This window comes from Talpa occidentalis, unplaced genomic scaffold (assembly GCF_014898055.3).
Source record: "Talpa occidentalis isolate TD23 unplaced genomic scaffold, MPIMG_talOcc4v2.1 talOcc4.13, whole genome shotgun sequence".
Lineage (NCBI taxonomy): Eukaryota > Metazoa > Chordata > Mammalia > Eulipotyphla > Talpidae > Talpa > Talpa occidentalis.
This window is the reverse complement of record NW_023601322.1, coordinates 82201306-82211498: the sequence shown is the minus strand read 5'-3', so window position 1 is coordinate 82211498 and position 10193 is coordinate 82201306.

The following is a 10193-nucleotide window of genomic DNA, read 5'->3' as shown; positions in this document are numbered from 1 at the left end:
AAGAAAATCCATATATAAGTGGATCCAGGAAGTTGTTCAAGGATCAGCTGCATTGGGTCATGCTGAAGGTCAGTTGAGACAGTTCCTGTAAATTGCTCAGAGCAGTGCCTGGTACATAGAAACTGCACAAATGATATTAGTTTATTGTTCCTGTTTATTTATTTATTTATTTTTAAAGATTTATTTATTCATGCATACAAGAGCTTGGGTACAGGCCAGAGATGCAGAGGGGTGAGAGGATTCACCAGAGACAGAGAGTAGGGAACTGAACAGACAGACTGGAGCCTACCCGGTGGTGCAGTGGATTGAGTGCCGCACTGGGAAGCTGTCTGCAGCCTCTGCAGTGCGGGTTCGATCCCAGCCGGCCAGCGAGAATCCCACATGGTGCGGCAGACCTCTCCTGTCTCGCCCACTGCTCCCCTCAGCGGTGTTTTCGGTCAGTCTTCCTGTTCTATTCCCTGCTCTGTCTCTGGTGAATCCTCTCACCCTCCCGTGCCTCTGACTGTGCCCCAGTTCTTGTATAAAGAAATAAATCTTTAAAAAAAAAAAAAAGAACAGGCAGACTGACTGAAATATACGGCTGAGGGGAGCAGCAGGCGAGACAGGAGAGGTCTGCTGCGCCATGTGGGCTGCTCCCTGGTGGGCCGGGGATCGAACTTATGTTGTAGATGCTGTGGATTGCTTCATGGTGTGGTGCTTAAGCCCTTGTGCCACCAGGAAGGCCCCTGTTTCTGTTGTTTTATTATTACTGTTATTCATATATCTGCATGTAATGATGGGGCAGCCTATGGTATAGGCTAAATGTCTTCCAGAAGGAGAAAATATATCAAATATTTATCATAGACTTTAAGGGGATACAAGAAGCAAGAAGGACTTGAGATTGGAAGAGTGACAATAAGTTGGGAGCATTTGAATCTGTTAAAGACTCTTGTGTTTGCTTGTTTATCCGTATCCAGAGTGGATGGATTATTCAGAGCGCTTTGGAACTGAAGGGAGCAGAGGGTAGAGTGGTAGTAACCAGCTTTCTCTGGCCCAGAGTGGATCTGACTGCTGAACAGAGGAGCCTGCCCCTCTGTGTGAGTGAATAACAGATACATCTCCATAGCTTCTCAGAAGCTCACACAGGGCCCTGCTAACTGCCTGCCTCGCAGCCCATTCAAGAGGAGGTGGATAATGATGCAAAAGTAAATACAACTTGCTGGTAATTACTTCTAGGTTCTGCCCTTTCATAAAATCTAATAAAATTAGATTTTAAATGTCTGTCTTCATAATGCAGCTGTGATATGTTTGTTCTGGTATTACTTTTTTGTCTGTCTTGAATAGAAAAAAAGGTACATTTCATTGGAAAACAGTACATTTTTTATTTTAAGTGGAATAGAAAAAAATTGATTTTTTTCTAAGCCCTAATTGCAAACATGTCAAATAACATGTCACATTTAAAGGCTGTCATGGGAGCCCAACAGTGTAATTGTCTATGGACAGTGCTGTCTAATTTAGCTGGCTTGGTATGATTTACTGGGATGTTTTGCTATGGGTTGCATTATTTAGATCTTTGATAATCTCCTTTTTTTTCCCCTAGTAATCTAAATCTGGGAATTTTACTTCTTTTTTATCAGGAAGTCTTTTTTTTTTTTTTTTTTTTGGTCAATCAAATTATCTGGATGCAACAGGAGCTGAGTCCAAAAAAGAAGTGTCCCAGCAGATTAGTAGGTTACGAAGCAGGAAGTGGTGGTACCAGCAGGGTAAATGGTCCAGGCAAGGCTTCCAAGGGGAGGTTTGCATGCTCTGTGGAGCTCCATAATTGCTGGAAAAAGTCATGGCCAAATTCTCTTTCTTCACAAAGCCCTATTATGTCCTAATATTTATGGAATACGAATGCAGGGTAAAACACTTCTTTCCTAAATTTAGATTGGGAGTGGGTTCTGGCCTTTTTGACACAACTTGTGCTCAGTAAAATTTGAGAGAGAGCCCTTTCCAAGTCATTTCTGTGCAGTACATTAGAGGAGTTTTCAAGTCTTTGAACTTGCTTGGTGTGAATGAGTCACTGTGTTTACAGGCCTACTGCCTTGTTAAGAAACCTCTAGGCTTATAAAAAGAAAAGATCCTAGGCCATAGGTGAGGTGGTCATCAAGTCTAGTAATGCTGATGGCTGTGGCTCAGGACTCTTCTCGAGAGGCCATCCCTTCATGTGCTCCAGGTGTCAAGCCCCATGCAGGGTAGGTGGGAACTTCAGTATCACCTCCCTAAGGGAAAAGCAACAGCTTAGTTAACAACACCTGCAGTTTCATGAAAAACTCTGGGAAAACATTACAGATATCATTTCATTATGAGCTGTACTATAGCTGCTAAGACCCTTTCTTTCCTCTTAATTTGTAGTAAACTTTCTTTCTGGAAATGGTGATGATGCCAACAAAAGTCTTTTCATGAGTGATTCATAAACTGGAAATCAGCTCTTAAAGTAATTAAGTTTATCATTACCTGAAGCAAGTGGAAAAAGGCTTTTTTTCCCTGAGAGGGAAATTGGTTTCTGAAAGCAAATCCCCTAGAAAATTGGATGATGTGGCTCTGGACATTACGTAACCTTTATACTCTTAGCCGAGATATACTTTGGAATACATGGAGAGAGAGTGCTTCTGTGCCTTTAGTGGGGTTACCAATGGGTATCACTTGATGATCAATAGCTCTGAAATAGGAAGAAAGTAGAATCGTTGGAGCTACGGTGAATTAAAAAAAAACGTGGGTTAAAGCACAGAGACATTAGAAACACTTATCCACACCTTCTTTAAATATAGCTTTGAATTAAGACATATAAATGCATATTCATTTGCCAGCCTTTCCATTTAATGCATTACTTTTATTGTGTCTGCACAAATCACAATTCTTTGTTGACTATTTCACACGTCACAATGCACCATCTGTCATTTCTACTTCCAGTTTCTTTGAAATGTGGTGAGAATATGAAGAATGGTGATGAAGTTCCAGTGCAAGGTGCATCTAAATTTATAAAGCCTGTACCAACATTTCATTATTATCTTGACATACTGTAATCGAGGGTTGTTTTTTTTAAAAATCCAACTTTGCGTAGTAGCAGGACTGCAAGACCTTGACTGCTCTCCACTTCTCAGGGGTATCGTAGCAGCAACTTCGCTTGAGGAAGTAAGATCTCTCTCTGGATAAACAGGAGGCTTGCTTACTTTTTGCTGTAAAAGGGGCAGTTTACCCAAGTCCCTTGTTTCTCAGGTGCAGTGCAGGTTGGCTACATAGTTAACAGCCTTCAGGGTCTATTACTTTGCCCTCTTGAGACTTGGAAGCAAGAGGCCTGAATGCAAATATGCCAGGCTCCTGTTCCTGGTCCTGCTACAAATAAAAAAGTCCTTGCTCTCTGGCCCAGGAGGCTTGTGTCTTCCGCTAGCATCTATGAAATAACAACAGGCTAATTTAATAACCTGGAAGTAGGGTAAGAATCAAATACAGTCCAAACAATGCTCAACTGGTAGTTCTAGAAATATACAAAGGTGGGCCTCCCCTGGTGGCGCAGCGGTTGAGCTCTGGGCTGCGAAGCTGCCCGCAGCCTCTGAAGTGCCGGTTCGATCTCCGGCCACCAGCGAGGGTCCCACATGGCGCACAGACCTTTCCTGCAGCGCCCACTGCTCCCCTCAGCAGTGTATTTCGTCAGTCTGCCTGTTCTGTTCCCTGCTCTGGCTCTGGTGAATCCTCTCACCCTCCGGCGCTTCTGACTGTACCCAGTGCTTGTATAAATAAATAAATAAATCTTTAAAAGAAAAAAAGAAATATACAAAGGTATCTGAACACCCTCTGTTAAGCACATGGAGTCAGTGTGCTGAGGGTTTCAATCAGAATGATGTTTTTTTAGTGGAAAGAAGGACATAGTCATTCTGGTTAAAGTGTCATGCATAAGTCAACTAAACCAGAACATATTATGTGAACTAAGGACAATATTTATTTGACTTTAATAAAAAATGAATGAGTTGACACTGATCACCTCATGTGAGTAATGACCATCATGAATAGGAGTAATAACTGCATTATTAGTACCTAAAATAGAAGATACTAAATATAGAAGAAAATTGGGTTTGTTCTTCTAGCCTTAGGTTAATGAATAACAAAAATTGAATCTTGATTTTCTAGGGAAATTGGCCATTCATAAAAATAAGATTTTCGACTTAAGAACTTGGTCGAGTTCTTAATTTGATTCCTGTTAGATAACACACACACACACACACACACACAAACACTTACACATACTCAAAAGACTTTCAAAAATGCATGTGCCAGAGCCAACCAATAACATTCTCTCCACTTAACACCACCAATTTGCCATCGAATTAAATCAAATTAAACTTTGAAGAAAATAAGGGATTTTTTTCTTCTTCTTAACTACTTAACATTTTATGAGCATACATTTTTTTCTCCATTTAAAAGTATCCCTTCTGGATGCCATCAACACTATACACCAATAAGTGATACATATTTAATTTGATTTGATAATATCAAAATTATACATTTTTATGCACTCATTGCAAATGTTGTATGCTTAGATTGTAGAAAATGAACACTGTTCAGAACAATTCAAGGAAGGAAATGAAAAGAATTTGTCACTGTCACTTTGTTAGATAAATTGCAGTTGTTTCCAATTTTTTGGTATTATAAAAAAATGTTTGTATTAGGTGACACTGGCAGATAAACTAAGATCTCCCCAGATTTTACAAGTGAACTTATTTATTATTCAGGTAGAGGCCAAACCAATTTTCTGATCATCAGGTAGCTTCTTTCAAGCGGGAGCTTCCCGGGATCCAAGATCCTTCCTTGGTATATCTTCAGCTGCCTTAACATGCAGTTTCCAAGTTCACCATGGAAAAGGAAAGGTCATAAACCGTTGTCACTGAGATTGGAAGTGACATACATCACACTTCACTTCTGATCACTGTGATCACATTCATCAGCTAAATTTTGCTGTGCTCACATTGCAGAACTTAATCTGACAGCCACCTCCAGTGCAGGGGAGCCTGGAAAATCTATGTCAGCCAGTGTGTCCTAGAGAATGAGTAAATGAGTTTGGTGATTAGTTAATAGTTCCTGCTACACGTGGATTTACCTTGTGGGTAAATCTTTTTATATTCATGATTATTTCTTTGAGAGAAATTGCCAGAAATGGAGAATAATTTTGTTGTTTTGTATTTTGAGCATGATAGACCTCAAAATGTTCGTCACTGCCCTCAGAGGTAGATTGAATATGGTTTACTTGATCTTGTTGGACAAAAATCATGAATCTGTAGACTCTCTGCTTGTGATCATTTCCCTAATGATAGGCCATTTGTGAAAAGCTAGATTTGGTCAGATAAATGTGTATCTGTATGTGTATATGCGAGAGCATATAGGTTTCAATTATTTTTAGAGACATATTCATTTATATACATCACAAAGAGCAATATATAAAACTTTGGATGTTAGAGAATCTTTTCCTTAAACATAAATTTCTTTTGGAAACTATCCAAATGCTTAATCTGTCCAGGATAGCATAACATTTCTAATAATATACTTTTAAATTTTGTAGTTTTTCACTCATATGAGCCAAAAGTTATTGCAAACTTATTTTCTACTCACTACCTATTTCTCTACCATTAATAATCAACAAAAATAACCAATAAGGAGAATTCTAACAAGAGTGAATATAATTCGTTAGAACCTAAAATGAAAGTTGATAATAGCGGGGCCTCCCCAGTGGCGCAGCGGTTGAGCGCTGGGTTGCGAAGCTGCCCGCAACCTTTGCGGCACCGGTTCGATCCCCGGCTGCTCCCCGGTCACCGGAGGAGGGTCCCACATGGCGCGCAGACCTCTCCTGCCGCCCGCTGCTCCCCTCAGCAGTGTACTTCGGTCCTTCTGCCTGCTCTGCTCCCCGCTCTGGCTCTGGTGAATTCTCTCACCCTCCCGCGCTTCTGACTGTACCCAGTGCATGTATAAACAAAAAACAAACAAACAAGCAGACAAATAAATAAATGGAACATGCCTCTATTTAAAAAAAAAAAAAAAGAAAGAAAGTTGATAATAGCGGTGCTTAATATATATTTGCTTGCTTGATTTCTCTACCATACCATGGGACCTATTCACTCTCCATGAGATTTACCACTTCCTAAAGGTGTACCGATTCATTATTCACAATTAATCATTGCATTTGATTTTTTTAATTGTATTTTTATTGAGGTCACAATAGTTTATAACACCATATGATTTAAGGATATAGGTTCTTATCTCTTCAGATGTATATTATCACACCGACCATACTACTGCCAAAGCCTCTATATTCCTACATCACACCCACTGCTTCCCTCTCCACCCTGCCCCCCACTTTCCCTCTGTGGTAGCTTCAATTCTACAGTCAGTTTTCTAGGGTTGAATTTGGTTTAATTTTGTCTGTTCTTTTGTTTTGTTTCTTTTTATTCCACATATGAGTGAAATCATCTGGCATTTGTCTTTCTCCTTCTGACTTCTCTTTGAATGATTGTGTGTTTGTTTAAGTTTTTTATAAAAGGGGTCAATTTCACACATTTACTGAATACTTTTTTCTCCGTACTAACTAGGGCACGAACGTCCCTTCTGTATTTCCTCTTTAAGTGCTGGTTAAAACTTAACAATAATCCTGTCTTGAAATAGAAAATATGGTTCAGAGACTTGAACCAAATGAAATATCGATTCAGGGTGGAGAATATTTTGATGTTTTAGTTTTGTTACAGTTCAGTTGTTTTAGAAAATATGTAGGTTTGGATATAGTTCAGTCTGGTTCACTGGGTTTTTGGTCTTTAATGGATTTGATTTATAGTTCTGTAAAAACTTTAATATTGGGTTTAGGTCAGAGAGGACACATTGCAGCAAAATAGTTGTTTGTTTCCAATTTGGGTTCATGGGTCATTATAATGCCTTGGTCTCATGGCTGTTTCCAGAACCACAGCATGAAATGTGTACCTCACTGTAGGCTTTTCCTGCAGGAGGTAACAGATGCTACTCACTGCCTGTGGAATTGTGACCCTGACCATGGCCCTGGAATTATTCCACACACCTTATGTGGGTGAGCTACAGTGATAACAAAGTCACATTTTGGGGGCTTATTTTAGTTTTAAACTGTGATAGAATTTCTTTCATGTTTGTACATATGGATATTTTCTTTTATTTTTCAACATGGATAGGTGTCCTGTAATCTCAAATTTTAAACCTTAACAGCTACAGTTTTAATTTACTTCTTTTTTATTTATGCAGCCTTACTCTTTAGTGAACTTTGCTTTCAGAATTAGTGCTGATTTTTAGGAGACTTAACTCAAAGACTGGTGCTCTTATCCATTCCATACTTCTATGCTTATTTTAATGGCAAACTGTGGTGAAGGCGTATCAGATCTCTGAGCAAAGTTGCCACAGTCTTTTTCCATCCTAGGAATGTTTTATTGAAACCCCACTTTAAAACATTGGTGGGGTTGTCATTGTGTATAATAATACTTGAGGTGAAGAAATGGGGCAAAATCCTTTCGCTAGAAAAACTCTTTAAAGACTGGATAAATAGTAAGGAGTGTGTTTAATACAACTAATTTATAGATAAATGTGGTGCCAAGCGAGAATACATTAGCAAGGTAAGGCTTCAGGGTCTCTAGGTAAGGTAATATATTGCTTTCATTAAAAAGCAATCTACATGGGCGATATCCACCACCAGTGAAAACTCCGCAGCTGTCACCTTTATCAGAGCAACAAGAGCAAGCCACTACATTTTAATCACTGGAGTTTGTCAGGAACGAAAAACAGCCAGCTTCCCACAAATCAACAGACATGTATCCTGATAAGGGAAGTGCACGGGAAAAGGACAGCTAGACACCACCTATTCTAGGGTGATCAAAGCCCAGTAATTGTTGAGGATAAATCTACTGAATTGGCTTCAGGATGAAACAGTTGTCTTTGAACAAAGCAGACACATACTTCTACAAATTATCCACGACTTAGAACATGTTCAGATGCCAGTATATGTTGCAGCTGGGAAAAAATGGACAATGGAATGGCCAAGTATGAGGCAGCCTCTCACTCTTCTGTTCTGATACCTTTGCTACTGGTTATATTCTGCTTTCATTACATGAGGAACCATCAGGAAAAAAATCCCTGGGAGTCAGTCAGGACAAGCACACTTGAGCAGAAACAAGAAGCCTGGACACATGGGGAGTGTTTGTTGACATGCTCCTGGCTCTCCCACTAGCACTTAGGGAAATAGACACTAGCCTGGCCCAGGAGCTGCCATTCCAGCCCTGTTCCAGTTTAGCTGGCTGTAGGGTGCTCACCACTGGTCTTGTGCAAGGGGTCTTGAGAGAGTTATTGTGCTTTCCGTGTAAGAACTTAATTTTTTTTTTTTACAAAGAGGTTACAAGAAAGCAAAATGAAACCAGGGTTTACATACGTAAGTACTATAGTTTGTTTAAAAGACGAGGCATAATGATTTAAACAGCTAACTATGACATAGTAATGTAGAACAAACTAGCCATACAACTGCTGCAGAATTGAAGCCATCTTAAAGATCACTAAGTATAGGAAAAAGAACTACAGAGGATAAAACATGATTACAGTAAAGGGACAGTTTACCCCCAGAATGGGCCAGGGATGGTGGGATGGCAGAGAAACTGAACTCCAGCTCTGGACGTCATCAGTGATCACAGCCAAGGGGTTTGTGATCTATTTTCAAAATATAAATAGGACTTTGGTCTCTGGTGTTAATTACAGCTGGTGAATGCTGGATCTCCAGATACCAGTAACCTGTTAATAATACAAAATAAAATTTATTTTTTATCAAGGTAAGAAAACACATCAATTCCAGACTTTAAAAAAAAGATTTTTTTTTTAATGGAGATGAAATTCACTTAAGGTCCACCATGTAAAAGTGCATAATTCAACAGCTTTTAGTGAATTCACAGTGTTGTACTATCATCTCTATCCAGTTCAGAAGTATTTTTCTCTCTCCCAAAAGAACTCCTGTAACTATTAAGCAGTTACGCTCTATGTCCACATTGTCACCCAAATCCCTGGAAACCACTCATATGTATCTATGGTATTCAGATATTTCATGTAAATGGAACAATAGAGTATGTGACCTTTTGTGGTTGACTTCTTTCACTTAGCATGTTTTGAGTCTCAACCACATTGTAACATGTATCTGTACATTGATCTGTTTATGACTGAATAATATTTCATTGTAAGGATAGATCACATTTTGTTTGTACATTCTTCCATTGTTTGACATTTAGCTTCTTCTTGTTTTTGGTTTTTTGGTTTTTTGGGTTTTTTTTTTTCCACCTTTTGGAAAACCACAGACTTGAGGGAAAGGCAAGTTCTCAGTTACTGGATTTTTGTATTCTCGGTTCAGGATGGTCTTTCAAAGCCAGAACTTGAGCAGGACTGCATGAGGATAATTATAAAATAGTTTATGATTATATAAATGACAGGTATTTAGAGGAAGGGGCACAAAAGAGTTTTCAGATATTAACTATTTATATGGGTGCTTTCAATTCAAAAGTTGATGGCTTTTTGGGGAAACTTTTGCAATAAAACCCTAATTATATTTACTTGCCAGGGGATTCTTGAAATTGTAGTCTTATACTATTGACAGCACTGGAATAGCAGAGTCATGTTAACATAGACAGAAAGCTGTGTGATAGTTTTCCCACCGCAAGAAATGGAGATTCATAAAAAGGATGCATGTTCTCGTTTTACTGAAGGCAGATCTGCTGCTGAACCATTTCTATTGCCAATGACTGTAAAGTTAACCAAGACCTATTTCTACAGTGCCCGTAATAAATGGTAAGAATTTCTGGGACAAGGACACTATCTGTCAGCCTCCTGTGTCCGAGCAGCAGAAATAAGTGATGTAGCAGCTTCCTAAAATTCTGAGAATGATAATATCTTATTCTTGCCATGGTGACTAAGCAAAATATTCATCTCAAGATACTATAATTTTGCCAATAAAAGAGCAATCCTTTAAAATATCTGAAATTAGTTGTTTGCTCATTTACATCATTTACAAAATAATGACACTTTGCATTTTGGCTATTACTCTGTGTCTAAAAAGATATGGGAGAAGTTAGAATGTCCTTGCAAGGTAGGAGCTATAAAGACTAAAATAAACTTGGCAGCCAGACTAAGTATCCAATAGT